A 21,607-nucleotide genomic window follows, 5' to 3' on the forward strand; every position below is an offset into this window, starting at 1 on the left:
TATGAATAGACAACTGGATAGACAAAATGTAATATATACATATAGTATTATTCAGCCTTAAAAAGGAAGGGAATTCTGACAAATGCTATAACATGGATGAACCTTGAAGACATTATGCTAAGTGAAATAAGCCACTCACAAAAGACAAATATTATATGATTCCACTAGTATGAGGTGATTAGAGCGGTCATCTTTGTAGAAACAGAAAGTAGAATGGTGGTTGCCTGGATCCGGGGACAGGGGAGAACAAGGAGTGGTTTTTCATGGTTATATAGTTTAACTTTTGCAAGATGAAAAAGTTCTGTAGATTGGTTGCACAACAATTTGAATACATTTAACACTACTGAGGGCTTCCCTGAAGGCTCAGCAGGTGAAGAATCGCCTGCAAAGCAGGAGACTCAGGAGTTTGAGCCCTGGGTCCGGAAGATCCCCTGGAGGAGGAAATACTCCAGTATTCTTGCCTGGAGAATCCCATAGACAGAGAAGCCTAGCAGGTTACAATAGATGGGATCGCCAAAGAGTTGGACACAAGTGAGCGACTGAGAACAACACTACTGAACAATACACTTAAAATGGTTAAAATAACCACTTAGATGGCTAAAATTTTATGTCACATGTATTTGATCACAATTTTAAAATTCATTTAATGTTCTTAATTTCTCCGTTAAGTGAATCACCATGCCAATAACCAATCATAGAGCTGAATCCAAAGGCTGTATGATTCAAGCAGGATTTAAATCAACTGAACCAGACCTGTGGTTTCATTAAGAAAACTATTATCAAGTTGTCCTTTGGAAGCTGTTGCTGTTGTTGTTGTTGTTACTTAGTTGCTAAGATAAGTCCTACTCTTTCCAACTCCATGGACTGTATCAAACCAGGCTCCTCCGTCCATGGGATTTCCCAGGCAAGAGTACTGGAGTGGCTTGCCATTTCCTTCTCTAGGAGATCTTCCTGACCCAGGGATCAAACCCACGTCTCCTGCACTGGCAGGCAGATTCTTTACTGCTGAGGCACCAGAGAAGCCCCCTTGGGAGCTGTGGCATGTTATATTTTGAGCCCTCCTTTCAGGGCCTTTCCCGCCTCTTTCCAAGGCCTAAACTTTGGGAGTAAAGACAGAAACAGGAAGATGAGGATGAAAGATCACAGACCCAGAAAACTGGCTTCTCCTAATGGGTTTGTTTCTTCTTGCCATGTAACTTGGGCCTCTGTTTTTCAGAAGGTTAGAAACATTCCTAAAAGCATATTATATAGCATAGTGCACAGTGATCGCTCAGTCATGTCCGACTCTTTGAGACCCCATGGACTATACAGTCTATGAAATTCTCCAGGCCAGAATACTGGAGTGGGTAGCCTTTCCCTTCTCCGGGGGTCTTCCCAACCCAGGGATCAAACCCAGGTTTCCCACATTGCAGGCAGATTCTTTACCAGCTGAGCCACAAGGGAAGTCCAAAAATAATGGAGTGGCTAGCCTATCCCTTCTCTAGTGGATCTTCCCAACACAGGAATCGAACCGGGGTCTCCTGCATTGCAGGCAGATTCTTTACCAGCTGAGCTGTGAGGGAAGACCAAGAGTATATAGCGCCTTCCAACACACTGTATCAACCAGCTAGCCTTATGGAAGGACAGTGGAATAAAGAACAGTGAAAAGACAGAGTGGTTTTGCAGGAGGCAGGGGGAATGAGAGGCAAGGGTTTTGAGACACAGAGAGAGAGGACAAAGAATCTCACATACTGCCCTAACTCAGCACTGTTCAGACACAGGGCACACACACACACACACACACACACACACACCCATGTGTCAGGGAGAAGGGGAGGCGAGTGAGAAATGAGATGTGCCCAACTGTGGCTGTCACTCAACCTCGATAGTTCTAGAAGTCTCCAAGGGGAATGGCTTACTGAGAAACCTTGCCCCCAACCTCACCTCCACATCACAGTGAATTAAGAGGCTGGCATATAAACATCTCACATTGCCACCCATGGCCATGCCTGAAACTTCATCTACATCCCTGCCAGCAATTCCATCCTCCCCACCATTACAGTGGGAACAGAGTCTCTCTTCACTTTCAGTCTAAGTCTGGACCTTTGACCCATGCTCTGGATCCCATCCCTTCTGAACTCTTAGGAATCAGGTTTCATCTGTTATTCCCTCTCCTATATCATCATCCACTCCTCTCCCTTTAGCATGTACAAATGATCTAACTTATTCTTTACTAAACTTTTTAAAATTCAAAATATGGTGTGAATATGTGTATATATATATATATATATATATATATATATATATATATATACAGAAATGAAGATAAATATGGACAGAAGTGCTAAGAATTCTGATTATGAAGTGACAGTCTTAAATAGACATATAGGGTCTAATAATTTTTTGCACTTTCAGTTTTATTGGGAAATAATTTAAATATAACATTATATTAGTTTAAGATATATAACAGAATGATTTGACATATGCATTAACTGTGAGATGATAAGTTTATATATAGATATATAATCAAATATTACCCCTAAAAAAGAAGGAAATCTCTTCATTTGCTGCCACATTGATGGACCTTGAGGACATTATGCTAAGTGAAATAAGTCAGACAAAGACAAAAACTGTACAATCTCACTTATATGTGGAATATTTTTTAAAAAACCAAACTCATAGAAACAGAGGACAGATTGGTGGCTGCCAGAGGTGAAGGGTGGGGACTGGGAGAAATGAGGAAGGTAGTTAGAATGTACAGACTTCTAGCCTCAAGATAAACCAGTTCTAGTGATGTGACATACAACAGGGTGGCTATAGTTAATATTGCATTGTATATTTGAAAGTTGCTAAGAGAGTAGATCTTAAAAGGACCCTTTACAAGAAAAAAATTCTAACTATGTGAGGTGCTGGATGTTAAACTTACTGTGGTGATCATTTCCCAGTCAATACAAACAACAAATCATTCCATTGTACACCTTAAACTAATACGAATTGTTATATGTCATTATATCTCAATAAAATTGGAAGAAAAAATTCCTAGACCCTGTATACCCGTTTAAGACCCTGTCACTTCATAATCAGAATTCTTAGCACTTCTCTCTGTATTTATCTTCATCTCCTTATCTCCTCAGCCAACTGAAATTGCAGTGTAACTGATCACATCAAAGTCACCAACAGTCTTGCTATTATCCAATATTGAGACATTTCAAATGATCACATTAGGAGCTACTCAGCAACACAGACTCCGCTGATCAGCCTGAACTTGAAATATTGTCCGCCTTTACCTTCCTGGACTCTCTTCCGTCCTGGTTTTTCTCCTTTCTCAGACTGAGCCCTCCTCACACCCCAGTAGCTATTGTCACTTCCTCTCACTTAAGGCCCTCATCACCTCTTTATCTCCAGTCTCAAAATGTAGCACAATGTGAATACTGAGTAAACCTCTAGAAATACTGGTTGAAAGACTGGTTCAAATATAGTAGTGGCTCTCAACCCTGGCTGCTCATTCAATCTACTGGAAACTTTTACAGGGATATTAATAAGCCAAATGATCGTTTTTCTGATTTAATCGGTCCTGGGTGAGCTCCAGGTGACAGCATTTTCTAAAAGCGTCCCAGGTGGAGTTTAGTGATCAGCAGCAAACTTATTATCCCATGCTAGGACTGTAAGGACAGAAAATTTGCAAAATGCATAACTATCATTTTAGAACTTAACCGTTTATTTAGATTTGAGGTGGAGCTTTACTTTTTTATTCCATCAAAAAATATCCTTTTATGGTCCCTTTCCTGTTTCTCTTAATTTTTTTAATTTTTTTTTCATTTATTTATATTAGTTGGAGGCTAAATACTTTACAATATTGTAGTGGTTTTTGCCATACATTGATATGAATCAGCCATAGATATACATGAGGTGGAGCTTTAGAGAACGGTAAAGAATCTGCCTGAAATGCAGGTAACCTTGGTTTGCTCCCTGGGTCAGGAGGATCCCCTGGCGAATATTTCAGTCATTCCTGCCTGGGAATTCCCATTGACAACGCAGACTGGGGAGCTACATTCCGCTGGTGGCGAGTCGGACACAACTGAACAACTAACACTTTCCATTTTATTTTAGAATTCTGAGGGAGTGAACTTTAAGTTTACATTAGAAAGTTGTTTGAAATCAGCTCATCCACAATCACGCCAGATCTACAAACCCAGGAGACATCTCTCACCCATGCTCAGCCAGAAGCCCAGGGGACCAACCAAACCCCAGATTTTGTCAAATGAACAAGTGACTCTGAACATGAGAGATTTTCTTTTCTTCCTCTCCCTTCTGAGTCTGCCAGGACTCTTGGGCGTGCCTCCGCCCCACCCTCCCCCTGGTTTCCAGGAATCAACAGGTCCAAACCCTTCCAAAAGCTCGGCCTTCCCTCTGCCTTCTGCCTTGAGGGTGCAGAGTCCGCTGCCTGCCTGGCTCCCTTGAGAAATTCTGCCTGTGACTGTTGACAATGGAGGCGTCTCTCCGGGATGGCGTGACCAGAGAGGCATATTCACACAGAGGCAGTTTTCTTTGTTCCGTGTGTTTAATTACTTGACTGCAGGTTGTGGGCTTTTGGGGGTTTAGGGTGAAGAGATGGGGAAGGAGGTGGTCAGAAGGGGGCTAGAAGGGTAGGAACAAAACAACCATAAAAAGCTGTGAGACCCAACCACACTAAGAAACCATTCTATCCACCCGGCCCACTTCTTCCTCTCATATTTTGCTGCGCACACATCTACCCGCCCACCCACTTATTCTAGAGAGGGAGGAAGAGAGGTCACAAAGAGAGGGAAGATTTCAACACTGCATCTTGAATGTGACTAACCTGTTATTTTAAGATAATTTCAGCAGTCACCTTAGTAGCAAAAGAATGAAGTTCAAAAGGTCTGTCCCCATGATTGTGGGAGATTCTGGGAATTTCACTTGCCACTTTGCTCAGGAGGCTGGATATTCCCTCTGCACCAGATTCTTCTCAGCAAAGCTACAGGGTCTCACCAGTTAAAAAAAAAAAAAAGGAAAAAATACACCAAAGTTCAATTTATGGACACTCAGGCCTTGATCTAAAACTCAAGATAGAATTGTTTGGGTGCTCCATATTGTGAATGGCTTAAGGACCAACAATTTATGCTGGGAGGGAAGTTTAGGAAGGAGGGAACATGTGTAAACTTATAGCTGACTCACAGTTGTGCTAGAAACCAACACAACTCTGTAAAACAATTATCCTTCAATTAGACATTTTTTTTAAAAAACAATGCAATGGTTAAGACAAAGATTAAGAAATAAGTGAAAGATTTTAAAACCAGGCAAATAAAATTTGAAAATACATAAACTTTTACAAGAAAATAAAAATATTAAAAAATTTAAAAAGAATTTACGCTACTGTTGGTAAGATTCCTATTCTATATATTGAAAGAGTGAACTAAAGAAGAAAAAAAGAGAAGTGGAGGACATAACTATTTGCAAAGGGAAGCAAATTGAATCGAGGAGTGATTATTGCAAAACACATGGCGCTAGTCTTGGTGTTCGCTGGAGGCCAAAGTTGCTGTGCTTATGAATTTTGTCCCCCCTCTCTACTATGAGAAAAGGGTAAAAAGTGATACTACATGGGAAAGTGGAACCACAAGGAGTGGGTGACCATTATGGGAAGAAGAATTCAGTTCTGTCAGAAGCACTGCCTGAGAAGGTGATGAGATCCCCACGCTCTTCATCTTCACGTGAATGCTAAGTCGCTTCGGTTGTGTCTGACTTTGTGAGCCCGTGGACCATAGCCCTCCAGGTTCCTCGGTCTTGGGACTCTCCAGGCAAGAATACTGGAGTGGGTTGCCAGGCCCTTCTCCAGGGGATCTTTCCAACCCAGGGATCGAACCCAGATCTCAGTCTTGTGCATTGGCAGGCAGGTTCTTTACCACTAGCTCCGCCTGGGCTAGACCTTCGTCTTCACAGGCAGGGTAACTGCCACTCAGAGTTGCAGTGGATCAAGTTAGAGCCACTAAGTCCTGAAGATGCCCTTTTGGAACAGAGACTCGATGACGGCAGCAACACAGGTTATTGAAATTGTCTTTCCACCCCTAGTAATCAACAAATCTGTTACATCTAAATGTTGCCCTCATTTCAATTAAACCTTTTAAAACGAAGTAAGTTCACTGGGAAATTTTAAGAATCTATTAAGTACTCAGAATGAAGATAGGTTTTCTGAAGAGAAAATTTATTATGCTGGAGAACTAGATTAGAGAGAGAGCAAAAAATGGCATCATCCAAACAGGGGTAAAAACTGGAAAAAAATAAATACAAAAAAATGGAAAAAGGAAAAATTCTAGCACCTCTGTAATCTTCCTTTCTCCCTAATAATGACCATGGGGCCTCGATCTTTGTCAAGAACCAGGCTGTCCCAGCGTTCTCCCTGGGTACTCCTTTGCTTGACTCATTTTCACCCAAGGGTAGGGAGGGAAAAATTAGAGTGAGGTGTGTGTTAGGTTTCAGCCACACTTTTAGACAGCCAGCTCACATTCTGTTTGGGTTTTGTAGCCATCTGTCTCTCCTTGGTGATTACAGGAGCTCCCCTGAAACCTCCCGTTCTCTGCTCCACCTCCCACCTGAGGCAAGAACCAATGATTCTCAGGCTAGAGCTGAGAAGCCAGGATGAAGAAGGTTTATATGTGATGGAAGATGACAGGGTAATAAAGACCTGATACCTGGCTTACAGTGGGATCCCTAGGTTAAGTTCCCCTGGACTTGAAGAGCCCCAGCAAAATGCAAACAGCCTTTTCAGATCCCATATGTTCTTGCTGGGCAGACAGGAACCTTAAATCTCACCCTCCCCAGAGCTGCTGTGTGCCACAGTCCATTCTGAACACCGCCTTCCGGTCTTTCTATAGAACAACCTGATCCTGGTTCTTCCCTGACGAAGTTTTTTCTGGGGATCCCTCCCTCCTACACCAACTCTTTTGACAGAATCCAAGGCCCTCCAAGATCCAGCCCTTGCCTCTTCCCCAGTTTCATTTCTCCCCAGTCCACGTCTCAAGACTCTTGCAAATAGGTCAACACGAAATTCTGTGTCATATCTCGACCTTTTGTGCATCTTTCTCTCTTTCCTATGTTTTACCACCTGATAAACCCTACTGTTGGAGAAGGCAATGGCAACCCACTCCAGTGTTCTTGCCTGGAGAATCCCAGGGGCGGGGAGCCTGGTGGGCTGCCGTCTATGGGGTCGCATGGAGTCCGACACGACTGCAGCGACTTGGCAGCAGCAGCAAACCCATAGTGTCTAAAGCGTGGTCAGTCCTGGGTTTTTCCTGAGTTAGAGCAGTGCCAATTCCCTGGGGCAGTACGTGAACGAAGCCAGCAGGGACTGGCAGGTTCTTGCCCATTTTGATGTTGTCATATGCAAACAGCACACCTCACTCCTTCAGATCTCACTTTTTGTGGGGAAGTAGCAAAACAACACCTCTCTCTAGGCCATTGTGGTTGGCCCTCTTTTGCTCACAACGAAGATGATGAAAGGAGACTTAAGGCAGTGTTTTTCCTTAGTGCTCCTGAGGGGAGAGAAAAGACCACAGTCTTTCCAGAAAGTTCTAGGAAGCACAGGTCCACGCTCTGTTGGAGACACTTGCAGGACACATAGCTTGGAGCTGTGAGGGTCCCCCTTCCTCTCAGTCTTTCTGCTCCCCTCTTCTCTTCATCTCACCCCCACCATTTCTACCAAGTTTAGCCTTTCGTGGTCACTGAATCTGAATTAAAGATTTAGCAGAAAATAATCAAGTTGGTTTGAACTTTCATTTCTTCAAGTATTTCCTTTTAGATCACAAATATTTTTAAGACACTGGAGAAAATACGTGGCTTTATCCGGCAGACATTCCTAATAGATTTTCTTTGGTAATACGTAAGGTATTTGGGTGAGGGCTTCCCTGGTGTCTCAGTGGTAAAGAACCCGCCTGCCAATGGGGGAGACATGGGTTTGACCCCAAGGTGGGGAAGATCCCCTGGAGAAGTAAATGGCAACCCACTCCAGTATTCTTGCCTGGAGAATCCCATGGACAGAGGATCCTAGCAGGCTATAGACCATGGTGTCACAAAGAGTTGGGCACAACTTAGTGACTAAACAAAACAAGGTGTTTTATATTAGCAATACCATTACCAGTTACTTGATAATTCTTCACCTTTCTAGAATCTATCATATTTGATTCTTGAGCATATGTTATTACATCTGATTCTTGCATCAGCCCACATGTAGTATAGCCACAAATATATCTGTTCTGTCCCCTAAATCTCTCTCAAACTTGACCAATCCCTCCCTTTCTCCTCTGCCTCGGCCTTAGTTCTGGCCCTTATTAATCCTCACCTGAACTCATTACCTTATGTACTTATTATCTCATCACCTTATATTAGCATCCTAACCAGACAGACAGCCTGCATCCTGTTTTTCTTTTTCCTCCCTCTCACCACTCCCCTTTAAACTCAAAGTTTCCTCTCTACTGCTCCAGACCTTTCTAAATAACAACTCAATCCTGTCATCCCTGTGATTTAATTACTTTGGAAGTTCCCTTTCAACTATACAGAGTTCAGACTCCTTTACAAAGTACACAAGACTCTCCAAAATCTGCCCCCTTCCGTCTCTAATCTCATTTCTTACCTACCAAATCTCAACATTTTGCAATTGACTGAAGATACAATATTTTCTTATATATTATGCCTTCATATATTTTCCCCTCTCAGGGATGCCTTTTTGTTCTTTGTCTACTTGATGGCATGTATTTTTCCTCTGAGAAACAGACCTAGCATCTCCTGTTCTATGGAGTCGTCCCCCACCACTCAAAGAACTGATTACTCTGTCTTCCAGGTCACATCTTAACCCTACATTTATTTCTGTAATAACATTTATTGCATTGTTTTGCAATAACTTCATTATGTCACTGGCTCCCCTAGTAAGCCATGAATTCCTTAAGAAGAAAGTAATCATATTGATCTTTACACACTCATTGCTTGCACAGTGCGGTATTGTTGATTTATAAGTGTATTAGTCACTCAGTCGTGTCCAACTCTTTGCAACTCCATGGACTGTAGCCCGCCAGGCTCCTCTGTCCACAGAGTTCTTCAGGCAAGAAAACTATAGTGGGTAACCATTCCCTTCTCCAGGAGATCTTCGCAAACCAGAAATTGAACCTGAGTGATCTATAAATCATCCTTAAACAAGTGAATAAGCAAATGAAATGCAAGGGTGCAGAAAAAGAAAGAATATAGGTCTTAATATTTATTATTTAGATTTATTATTCCCATTTAATAGGAGAAGAAGCTGGGCTAGATGCTAGTCCTACAAAACTGAAGGAACTTAAGCAGAAAGCTTAGAATCTAATAGCTAAACCACAAAATATAAGGCAATATGGGAAAACAGATATACTCAAAAGATTTGTTTACAGTTGGGAAGCTATTGGCATTGTAATTATATAGATCCTTAAAGATGGATAGAATTCAACACGAATAAAGAGGGCCACATTAAAACTTTTCTGGAATGAAGGGTAATAAGTACAAGTCAATGAGAATAAGGAACAATATAAGCAAAAGAATAGAGCTAGTAAGGATGGAGGGAAGGCCATGGAGTTCTTGTCTCCAGAGTTCTTGCAGTATCATGGGAAGTACATCTGTAAAGTTAGATGGAGCTCAACCAGGCAGCATTGAACTTTTGACTCTGCCAAAGGCAGCATTGGGATCAGAAAATCACTTTTTGTTATTAAATGCTCTTTATAAAGCAAGAAACACAAGATGGGAGAGTTGCTCATATTGTTGATTCATGTCTTAGCACAACGATGTGACCCAGCCCAGTCATCTACTTCACTTGGCTTCAAATGACTTTCAGCCTTGCCATAAATCAACTCCACTCTAAGGAGCAAAACTTAACACCCTTGACAGTATTTAAAAGGTTCTGAAAAAGTGAAATTCCAAAATCTGAAAGCTATCAGTAGTGTAGAAACATGCTTTCATTTTGAAGGAAATTGGCTGCATTTGGATATATAAATACAGGTATGTATGCCAAAAAAGAAAGCAATATTACAGATAATGATCATGCCTATGTTGTTTACTGTTCTTCTTCAGACCCAGGAGGCCAAAAGTATGGTTACGAGCCATATGTGGCTATCATATACCTGAAATATGGCTAGTTCAAGTTGACTTGTTAGTAAAATGCACATTTAATTTTGAAGCCTTAGTAAAAAAAAATTAGAGTATCTCAAGGTTGAAATGATATTGTACACGTATGTTAAAATTTACCCCTCAAAATTTAAAAATTAAAAAAGTCATACGCTGTAGTGTCAATGATGGGTATACATAAAGTGTGTTTGAATCTGTGACAAAAGAGAATAATGGAATGGAAAAGCAATACATCGGGTGCCAGAGTTTTTACATAGCTCTTAATTGACACCTGTAGTCTCTTCCTCTTACTTAGAAGACTGTTTGTCATTCAGCCACCAGCCCAAACCAGAGTAACGATTTAACTTGCAAAATTATCATGAAGCACAACAGGGCCTGCCTTTCCCCACAATACCTCCCGATCCTATAATATAAAGAATGGTTTTCAAATTTTATAGCGTACCATAGTTTTTATTAGTATTATTGTCATTGTCATTATTATTATCTTAGCCCCTTCTGTGACAGAAAGAGAAAAATATTTACCAATCTTTCAGGAATGTTGTGGAATGTCAGTAATTTATGTAGCAAAAGCTACAGCTGCATCAGGTTGAGCCACACTGTTCAATGAGCTTTTTTTTAGAATTAAGTAAAGTCAGCTGCATAAAACCATAGCCCATGCTTTAAATAGCACTTTATTACATAAATTCATCTCACAACCACAACAAGGAACTGACAGACTAGCCTTTGTTTTGTCAACAATTTTTTTTTTCCACAAGTTGCGCAGCAAGGTTATAAAATAGCCTTCAGGGAATCTCACTAGCAAGATTACAGACTCTTGTGGATTGCAAACTTGTAGTTATTCAAATCATCTTTTGTTTTAGTAGCTCCAATGTTCTCTTTTTTGTATTGTATAGTATATTTCCTTCTCTTTTTCTTTTTTTTCTAAGATACTCAGCAGTTTCTTTACTACTAAGACAATTTCCCTTTTCTGACCAACCTAACAGAGGCATACATGTAACCGTATAAGAGACTCCATAAAGTACTGCCCTCATTAACACAATGCCTAGAATCAAGACTTTTAGATTGCAGATTACCAGTCAATACAAGACCTTTCTCTGAAAATGAGGCAATAGTGTATGATAGATAAACCAGGGCATTAATAAAAGATAAGATGAACCATGTCAACATCTGATATTATTTACTCTACCATTTCTCCTGACCTCATTCCTTCATTCTTAGAACTGAGATAACCTGCTAGACAGGGTTATTAGGTAAACCAATCCATGCCTACAAAATGATCTAGTAAAAAGTTTATCTGTGCTATTGTCATGATTATAAGAAGAAGTTAGCAAGTCTAGGTACCCTTCCCATGAAATATTCATGGGGCAGGAGACTGGGAGCTGGAGAAAGCAAGGAAAGCAGTGGTCAAGCTGTGGAAATGACGGGTCAGAAAGCGAAGGTGAAAGTTAGACTTCGGAAAGAAATGCCAGGGAGACAATGATGTCGACCACCAAAAGTTGGTGTGAAAGAGAAAAAGCAAGTAAAGCGTGGTTACTAAAAATGAATTTTCACAAAACATAAAGATTTCTGTCTGCATGTTTTAAATGAACTTATCCTTTTAAGAGTGTTTGCCATAGATGCAAACGTTGTCGCTGGAGCTTGGCCTCTTTAAGACAATATCAAATAATGTAGTTGTTTGCCCACACATGCTTTCACCAAAGCAGAAACAGATAGAATGCTATCTACGAAGAGAGATGCCTCAGGTTGTTTGCTTTTAACAGACTCACCTTTACCTACTCCTCCAAATGAGATTTTTTTTTTCCTTCTCAGTGTTAAATCCAGTGGCGTGTCTGTCCTACTTTGGAAGAGCACAATCAGTAACACAAAGTAATTTTAATGTCATCATAAAAAGGGCTATTTGCCCAAGCAAAGGTATATAATTTATTGTCTCTATTGTATATTATCTATGTTCCACATGTATTATCATTCAGGCCATGCAAGTTACATTTTATAGGGAGAACACAAAGATTTGAAAGGTTGAATGACATATTCAAAGTCAAACAGCCAGGAAATTCTCACTGTACTGTGAATGGCTCCAACACCAGCACTGTTGCGGCAGACAAGAGAGGCTATGCAGGACTTTCTGTTCTACGCAAGTAATTCCTCGGCCAAAAACTTGAGTAAACTGTCTGGACTTGGTGATAGATGGTGTTGATGCATTGCACTCAAGAGAGGCAGAAGCAAGCCAGAGGCGCTCACCTATCTTTACCTTTGAACTTCAGTGACTTATTAAGGAAAAGATCACTGGATTATCCTTGTCTCTCAATATGAAGCCAGATAACCACTTGAGAGAGAAGGATAAAGGTGATTCCAGGGGCTAAACCTGGTATCTCTAAGGTTCCTTCCTTCTTGGAAGAAGTCCCTGATTTTAGCATCCTTTTCTAGTTTTCCAAACTTAAAGATAATTATGTCTCATTATTTTAAGAACAGTAAAATTTCTACTAATTCCTTCTACCAGAAATGAGAATGTAGAAGACTAAAATTTGCTCATTTGTTTCATGAAATCATTTCAAAAAGAAACCACGGCAATCCCCTCTCTTCGTGATGGCGAACAGTCAGTTTCCTGAGATGTGCTAAAGGGCTTCCACCTTCTGCTACAAGTTCGGGTGTGCTGTCCCCATTTCCTGACCTCCCAAGGTCAAAATAGCACTGGAAAGTGGTTGCTTCAAAAGTCTCTGTGAGGAGCTTCCCTGGTGGTCCTTTGGCTAAGACTCTGCGCTCCAGTGCAGGGGGCCAGGTTCAATCCCTGGTCAGGGAACTAGATCCCACATGCCACAACTAAAGACCCTACACGCCAAAACTAAGACCCGGTACAGCCAAATAAATAAATAAAATTCTTTCTTTAAAGTCTCTGTTAAAATTTCATGCTTCTCAAGCATAGCACTTGTTTTTTTGTTTGTTTGTTTGTTGCTTTTTTATTATTCAGTGAAACTTAAGTGAAAATCCTCAGCTACCACCACTCTTCTGCTTCCCCACCACACACTCCTAAGTCCAGAGCTTATATAGAAAAGCACCACACACACGGAGACCCTGGAAACCTTAGGTGGGCACCAGACTGTTAACGATGAGGTACGTCAAAGCAGGAGGGAGCGATGATGCAAGCTCCGTTCAGTGCACAGTGAATCAGCTATGCAGTGACGATGCATGGTACTCCAGAGGTCCTCCACAAACTCTGTTCAGAGGATGCTTATCCCAGCAGAATTTGAGCTCAGGACTTCTGGGTCACTCCTGATGCTCCTCTTCAGCCTGAGTCCTTCTCGGTTTCCATCTTTGCTTTCTGCTCATGGGTGTTTTCCACAAAATCAAATGTACTTCCAGACATTGAAAACAGATGAGGTGGGGGGCAGAAAGTGCCAGTGTTTTGGAATCTGTTTCAATAAAGGTACATTAGTCTGTCAACAAACTCAGAATGCTGACGATGCCTTTCAGAAGGACAACATCCAGTTCGGCTCCAACCATCCAAGAAAAAGAGTTTTTCATCTTTGTGCATCAGAATCATCCAGAGAGATTATTTAAAATATAGCTTCCGAGGGTCCACTCCAAGTTTACTGAACTGCAGTCTCCAGGGGTAGAAACCAGGGATATCTTTCTAGAAAGTTGCCTAGCTGATCCTAGTGAAAAATGCAGATTTGAGAAACATTGGTGAGGCCCAAATTGGTCATATGAAAATTTGAAACCATGGTGCTAATCATTTCTTTACAACTTGAATTTGTCCTAGACTATGCAATTGTCCTAACAGGTGACAGCTGCCTTTCCAGAAGGTTCCAAGTTTATGCTTGTGGGCATGCAACGGGAATGAGGCAAATACCCACCTAGACCATAAACCTGGTTTGATGAGATGAAAATACAGAATATTCCTCCCTTGTCTCACCTGCTCTCACTCCTGACCAACAGCTGGCTGGTGACAAATGTGGGTACTTTATTAATAAGAATCATATCCTGTGTCAGTGTTTGGTTTTTTTTTAATTAAATGACAGCTCTGGTTGTACAGAACTTTTTAGAGGATTTAATGTCCTCGCTTTGCTTCAATGGCAAATATGTTGAACCCAAACATCTGAGGACTAAGATTCCTAGGGTAGAAGTTCATGAAGTTAATATGACACTGAATACAACAGATAAAGAGCTGAAGAACAGTGCGACCTGTCCAGACCCGAGCTCAGTGATAGCTCTGACTTTACTCTAAGCCTCAGTGGAGAGGAAGTTCAAAGACAGTTAGCCACTAATGGGAAATTCATGTTCACTTTCGACATCCCCTGTTTTTCCCTTTTTTTACTGCTACAACTGCAAGTTGAGTTTCTACACGCAAGCAGACAGCCATGGGTAAGCCCAGTTGAAATAATGCCAGCTGACCAGGTCACACAGAGAAAGATGCATAGTGACCGAACGAAAACCAGAGAGAATCTCATGTGGCCACACAAATAGGATCAGCAGTGTCTTGTGAAATGAGAGAGTACTTGGTCAAAAATTTTCCAAAGACTAGATAAATTTAAAACAGGTTTAAAGTAAGTTATTAAAGTGCAAATATAATAATACAGTAAAAAACTTTATTCATTGTTGTATTCAACAAATGTGCATTGAGCACCTGCTATATGGGAGGCTCTATGCCAAGCCCTGAGGAGTCAAAGGGGAATAAGAGACAGACTTGACCTCAAAGAGCTTTGTTTCTAGGAAATGGGAGATGAATATGTGAGCATGGGTTTGCAATAAGGAATTATGGGTGTTATGGCAAGTGGGTGGATAGGTGACTGTAGAGAGAAAAAGAGGGAATAAAGAACAGTTAACGGGTCTTTGAGAAGAAAGCAAGAGCCAGCCTGTATTGAGTCTTTGATATTGAGTAGATACAGTGAGGAAAGTCTTTCTGGGAAGTGTGAACAAAAGCATAAGGACATAAAACCTATTTCACATTTGGAAAATGCCAAATAGTTTGCAACCACTGGAGCATCACAGAATACAAGGTACAAGATCCAATAGGGATAACTCTGCAGAAGTAAGCAGGGGACCCCATGAAGAGCTGCGAATGTTTTTCTGAGGCTCATTAAGGTGCCAATGAAGACTTTTAGGTCTTGAGAGGCTCAGGAAGTTTGCTCTGGAGAAAAGGTAGAGATTAAAGATAAGCAAAGGATTATTTTGTTGCTGTTCAGTCACTCAGTTGTGTCCAACTCTTTGTGACCCCATGGTCTGCAGCACGCCAGGCTTCCCTGTCCATCACCAACTCCCAGAGCTTGCTCAAATTCATGTCCATTGAGTCAGTGATGCCATCTAACCATCTCATCCTCTGTCATCCCCTTCTTTTCCCTGCCCTCAAACTCTCCTAGCATCAGAGTCTTTTCTAATGAGTTGGCGCTTCACATCAGGTGGCCAAAGTATTGGAGCTTCAGCTTCAACATCAGTCCTTCCAGTAAATATTCAGGGTTGATTTCCTTTAGGATTGACCAGTTTGATCTCCTTGCAGTCCATGGGACTCTCAAGAGTCTTCTCCAACAAAACGTGGTCCACTGGAGAAGGGAATGGCAAACCACTTCAGCATTCTTGCCTTGAGAACCCCATGAAAAGTATGAAAAAGCAAAAAGATGTGATGCTGAAAGGAGTACTGGAGGCATGGAAACTCGTATAGAGGCCGTTGCACTAATCTGGACAAATCAGGAAGGCAGGGGTAGTTTTTCATTGACTAATAGGTTTCCCTCGTGACTCAGACAGTAAAGAATCTGCCTGCAATGAGGGAGATCCAGGTTTGGTCACTGCATCAGGAAGAATCCTGGGGAAGGGAATGGCTACCCACTCCAGCATTCTTGCCTGGAGAATTCCATGGACAGAGGACTTTGGTAGGCAATAGTCCACGGGGTCGCAGAGAGTCAGAAACAACTGCACAACTAACACTTTCACTTTCAGTGAAGCATAGATGCATAGAGATGCCGGAGCTGCCAAGAGAGTGGAAATAACATGCCACTGCCAAAAGTGCCAACTGGCCTAGTGTCTCTCTTCTGACTCTCCCAAGTAGTCAAGTTATTGGTTTAAATAACCCCGTGTGGGACATAATTGGTACGGCAACAGTCTAGAAGTAATTTTATTTCTCTGATAAAGTATTCAGGACTGTTAAGGAGCAGTAAGATAACTGAAATTAGACAAGGAAGGATGTAAAAGGAAAGAGCCAGATTAATGTAAAATAAGCAATGCTCAGTGGTTGCCAGAGAGGAAGGGTTGTGGGTAGAGTTTGACTATAAAGGGTTATCAAGAGGAATAGAATTGCTGAATCATTTGGTGGTGCTATTTTCAGCTTTTTAGGGAACCTCCACACTGTTTTCCATAGAAGCTATACCAATTTACATCCCCACCAAAAGTCTAAGAGGGTTCCCTTTCCTCTACACCCTATCCAGCCTTTGTTATTTGTAGACTTTTCTTGGTGACACCATTTTGACCACTGTAGTTTTGACTTGCATTTCTCTGATAATCAGCAATGTTGAACATCTTTTCTTGTGTCTATAGGCCATCTGTATGTCTTTTTTGGATAACTGTCTATTTAGGTCTTCTGCCCATTTTTTGCTCAGGTGTTTTTGTTGTTGTTATTGAGATGTATGAGCCATTTGTATATTTTGGAAATTGCCTTTGTAAGTTGCACATAACTCCTTACTTTTGCAAAAAGTATACCAAAAAGAATAAATTTTACTATATGTAATTTTTTTAATTGGAGGAAAAGGCATAAAAAAACTTTTGCAATCCTCAAAAGTAAATCAGTTTATAGCAACATGAGAAGAGTCACTTGCTCTTGGACAGTCGTTCATTCATTTAACAAATACACATTGAGCACATACTCCATGCCAGAAACTGTGCTACATGTTGGAGATGTGGTGGGAAACAGGCCCCATGGAGCCTACAGTCTAGTGGAAAGGACATCCATTAAATAAACATTTCTGTAAATTCAATTATGATTGTGATAGCAAGTAATAAATAAGAACACATTATGAAATCACCTAAGAGGTATCCTTGAAATAGTGATATTGACAATAAATCCTGAAAGATAAGCTTGAGTTGATTTAAGATGAAGAGGGACGGGCAATCAAGAGAACACCATTTGGGAAGACCCTGAGGTAGGAGCCCTCACATACCCACACACACTCTCACATGCTCACATGTGCTCACCAATACCATCACAAACTCACCTACTCATTCACACATGAATACACTCTGTGCTCCTAAGACCCTTTATGCTGTGTAACACTTCTATGATAGAAACTGGAAAAGGCTTTCTATCTACCACTTACCAGATGTGTCACCTCAAGAAAGATTTTTTTAATCTATCAATACCACAATTTTCTCATCTCTAAACAGGATTATTAATTAGTCATTATAATATTCAGGTTAGTAATTAGTACTTGAAGACTGGGTTATTATAAAAAATAAATTGGTTAATAAAAATAAAGCCTTAATAAGAACACCTAGAGTGTTAAGTACTCAATAATAGTAATTTGTTATTGCTATCACTACTACTATACAATTATTTTTAAAGACCCTCCTTTTATTTCTTAGAGAGAAGAAACGGGTCTTGGACTGCATTTTTGGAAACAATGTAGAGGAACTACACCCAACCTCATCACACTAACTTCCTACGTATAGGGCATGTGTCTTGAGCCATAGGTTGGGATTCATGACTATTAATGCTTTTTCAGTTCAGAAAGAAGCTTTGGGGTCTCTTTGGGGTTAAATCCATTCATCGTTACCTTATTTAATCCTTAACAGCACATCTTATAAACTTTCACTTTCAGATGTGGAGCAATTGATGTTGGAATAGCCCTTCTGTTAGAAGCAATAAATTTGGAGCTAGCACATAAAGCCATTGTTTTTAGACAAAGGACATTTTTTTAAAGCACTGTCTTTAGACAATAGGAAACACAACACTATGAGCCTTGAGTGAGGAGAACTGCATAAAGTGAGCACCGTGATTTCCCCGGATCTTTGCCGGGGCACATTGCCCAACCGTGACAGCAAACTAGAATCCAACAGGGCACACGGTCCTGCTGAGCTGAAGAGGCAGTGGTCAGAGCTCAGGAAAGCTGAAGCAAGCAGAATCTACATGGCAGGGCACCAGAAGGTGAAGGAGGTATGCTGGGGATAGAGAGAAGGGAGAGAGCCAGAACTTGCGCAGAAGTTTCTCTGCGAGTCCTTGGCTCAAAGCTAAGATGCACACGCCTGTGGCAAGAGGACCTGAGGCTTGTGGTAAATATAGAGAACAGTCACCATGGAGACAAGAAGAGAATAGACGTACTAGATACCAAACAGTGCTAGAAGACATGGAAGCGCTGGCAAGGTCCACCCAAAAACGACCCCAACAAAGTCTAAAACCAAGCCTTTAAAAGATCTGCAGTGAAAACTGAATTTAGAGGTTGAGACCCACAATAATTGAGGGGCTTGGGAAACATACTGAGTTTTCCAACAGGTGTCCTCTAGCAGAGAATAAAAACAAGCGTGCAGGGTGTCGGGTAATCAATCAGTAAATGAGCTGCATAATAGAAGAGACAGTAACACTTCTCAAGGGAGATAACAAAAGTCCAGAACCTGCACAAGGCACCACCAACAACCGGCAGCACGTAATTGTAAAAATTACTAGACACGCGAAAAACAGCCAAGTGACCCACCGTTAAGGGGAAAACACCAGCCCCAAAATTACTGAGATGATGTTTTTAGAAAACAAGGGGTTTTTAAGCAACTGCTTAAACATGTTCAAAAAATTAAGCAGATAGGGACATCATGAGTTAAAAGGTAAGGACTCTGCCAAGAAATGTAAACTATAAAGAAGAGTTAAGTGGAAATTTTAGAACTTAATAATTACAATGACAAAAAATCACAGTAGGTCAGAAAGGAGAGGGAAACAGTAACTGAAGAACTTGAACATAGGAAGGCAAATCTATAGCAATTATCCAAGCTAATGAATAAAGAGAAAATATTTTGAAGAATAAACAGATCTTTAGAGACCCGTAGGACAGCAGAAAATGGCCTAAATGTGTGTAATTAGAGGCCCTGAAGGAGAAGGTGAAAAATGAGGCAAAACAGACTTCTTTTTTTTTTAATTTATTTTTATTAGTTGGAGGCTAATTACTTTACAGTTAGTAGTGGTTTTTGCCATACATTGACATGAATCAGCCATGGATTTACACGTGTTCCCCATCCCGATCCCCCCTCCCGCCTCCCTCCCCATCCCATCCCTCTGGGTCTTCCCAGTGCACCAGCCCCGAGCACTTGTCTCATGCATCCAACCTGGGCTGGTGGTCTGTTTCACCCTTGATAGTATACTTGTTTCAATGCTGTTCTCTCAGAACATCCCACCCTCGCCTTCTCCCATAGAGTCCAGAAGTCTGTTCTGTACATCTGTGTCTCTATTTCTTCTTAAAGAAATAACAAAAAGGCAAGTTACTAGTTGAGAGAAGTTTCAATAGTACATATATGACAGTAGGCTTACATCCAAAATATAGTTCAAAATTTTTATAACTTGATAATAATGATAGTTTAATTATTTTTTGATGAGCAAAAGAACTTGAACAGACACTTCACCAAAGATACCTGTGTGGTGATGAGCGCAAGAAGAGATGTTAAACATTATAGTTATCAAGAAATTGCAAATTAAAGCTATGATCAGATACCACGACATATCCATTGGAAAGATACTACCACACACCCTTTCAAAAAGCTGACAATACCAAGTATTGAGGAAGACTGAGAATAGTATCTTCTCTCTCTATTGAGAATGGAAAATGGTGCAATCACCTTAGAAAAACAGCTTGACAATTTAAGTTAAACATACTTATCACATCAACCAGCTACACCATCCCTAAGTATTTACCAAAATGAAATAACCTACTTCCACCCAAAGAGTGTTCATAGCAATTTTATTCATAATAGCCCAAAACTGAGACAATTCAAATACCCACCAATTGGCTAACAAATTGTGTTATTAATACAATTAAATACTACCCAGCAATAAAAAATGTAAATTACTAACAAATGCAACCTTGTGAATGAGTCTCGAAAACATCATGCCGAGTGAAAGGAGCTCAATACAAAAGATATGTGTACTGTCTTATTCCATTTGTATGAATACTAGAAGAGGCAAAACTCATCTACACTGACAAAAGTGAAATCAATGGTTGCCTGGAACAATAGTTGAAAGGAGAGACTGACTGCAGAAGTTGTGTATGAGGAGGTGTGAGAAAATGAGCTATATCTTGATTATGATGATGATGTGAGTGTATACATTTACTTAACTAGACACTTAAAATATACGCATTTTATTGTATGGAAATTATACCCCACAAAGTTGACTTTTAAAATAATACTTGCATAACATAACTCTTTAAATTAGAAGGCTTGTTTTCATTGTTATCCTGTAATGAGTCATTCAGCAATAAATTTTGTAAGGAACAAGTTCTTTTTGAATCATTCACAAGCACCCCAAATGAATAAGTAACCATTCATTTTTGTTCCTATGCGCGGCAGGAAAAACTTAAGCTTGTTAAACTAATAATAATAAAACTCCTGCCCATCATCTCTGATTCTAAGCTGCAGAAGAAACTGTGACTTCAGGTCTCAAATTTCTAAGCATCCTCAGTAACTATTTGTTGACCAGTTCCTAAAGTGAGTGTCTGGATTTATTTTATACACAATTCTGCTACCATCTAATATCTTGGCTGCTGCAGAGTTTAGGAGAACACTTCCTACAAAACACCAGTCTTGCAGCAAACAGAGAGAGTCTTCACAGTGAACCAATGCTACTAACAGTCAGAGAGACTGTCCTAATCACCCCCCTCAAGCACCCTCCTATAGGACCCTCTTATAGACTTTTTTGCTCAAGGACCTCTTATAAACTACTTTGAAAACATAGGCAATAGGCAAGATGAACTTTTCCTTAAAATTTTCCTACAGGAAGTGGGAAATTGATGGACAGGAGAAAGGGCACTGCTAAGTCTGTGCAGTGACCATGTGTGTTAAAACGAGTGCTTCAGCTTACTGAACACCTCGCTTACTAATTTGGAGCCTTAATAAGAATAGCAGGATGCTCACTTCAGCAGTACATACACACAAACTGAAATAATACAGAAAAGATTTTCATGGCCCTTGCACAAGGATGACACAAATTCATGTAGTGTTCTATGTATTTACATGTGGAATATTAAAAAATAAAAAAGCTCATATAAAAAGAGAACAGATATGTGGTTACCAGAGGCAAGAAGTGGGAAGTAGGAGAGCTGGGTGAAAGCAGTCAAAGCTACAAACTTTCAGCTAAAAGATAAATAAGTAGTAAGGATGTAATGTACAACATGATGATTGTAGTTAACACTACTGTCTACTTGAAAGTTATTAAGAGCATACATCCCAAAAGTTCTTATCTCAAGATAAGAACTTGGTTTTGAAAAACCAAAAACTTTTGGTTTCCCAGGGAAACCAA

General features: G+C 40.5%; 1 non-coding gene across 1 annotated transcript; it reads left to right on the top strand.

Moving 5' to 3' along the window:
- The first annotated feature begins 21,214 nt into the window (after window positions 1-21,214).
- LOC139031155 (U6 spliceosomal RNA) lies at window positions 21,215-21,319 on the top strand. The gene has a single exon (XR_011483561.1). It is a non-coding gene; the product is annotated as a U6 spliceosomal RNA (small nuclear RNA).
- The last annotated feature ends 288 nt before the right edge of the window (window positions 21,320-21,607 follow it).

This window comes from Odocoileus virginianus, chromosome 25 (assembly GCF_023699985.2).
Source record: "Odocoileus virginianus isolate 20LAN1187 ecotype Illinois chromosome 25, Ovbor_1.2, whole genome shotgun sequence".
NCBI lineage: Eukaryota > Metazoa > Chordata > Mammalia > Artiodactyla > Cervidae > Odocoileus > Odocoileus virginianus.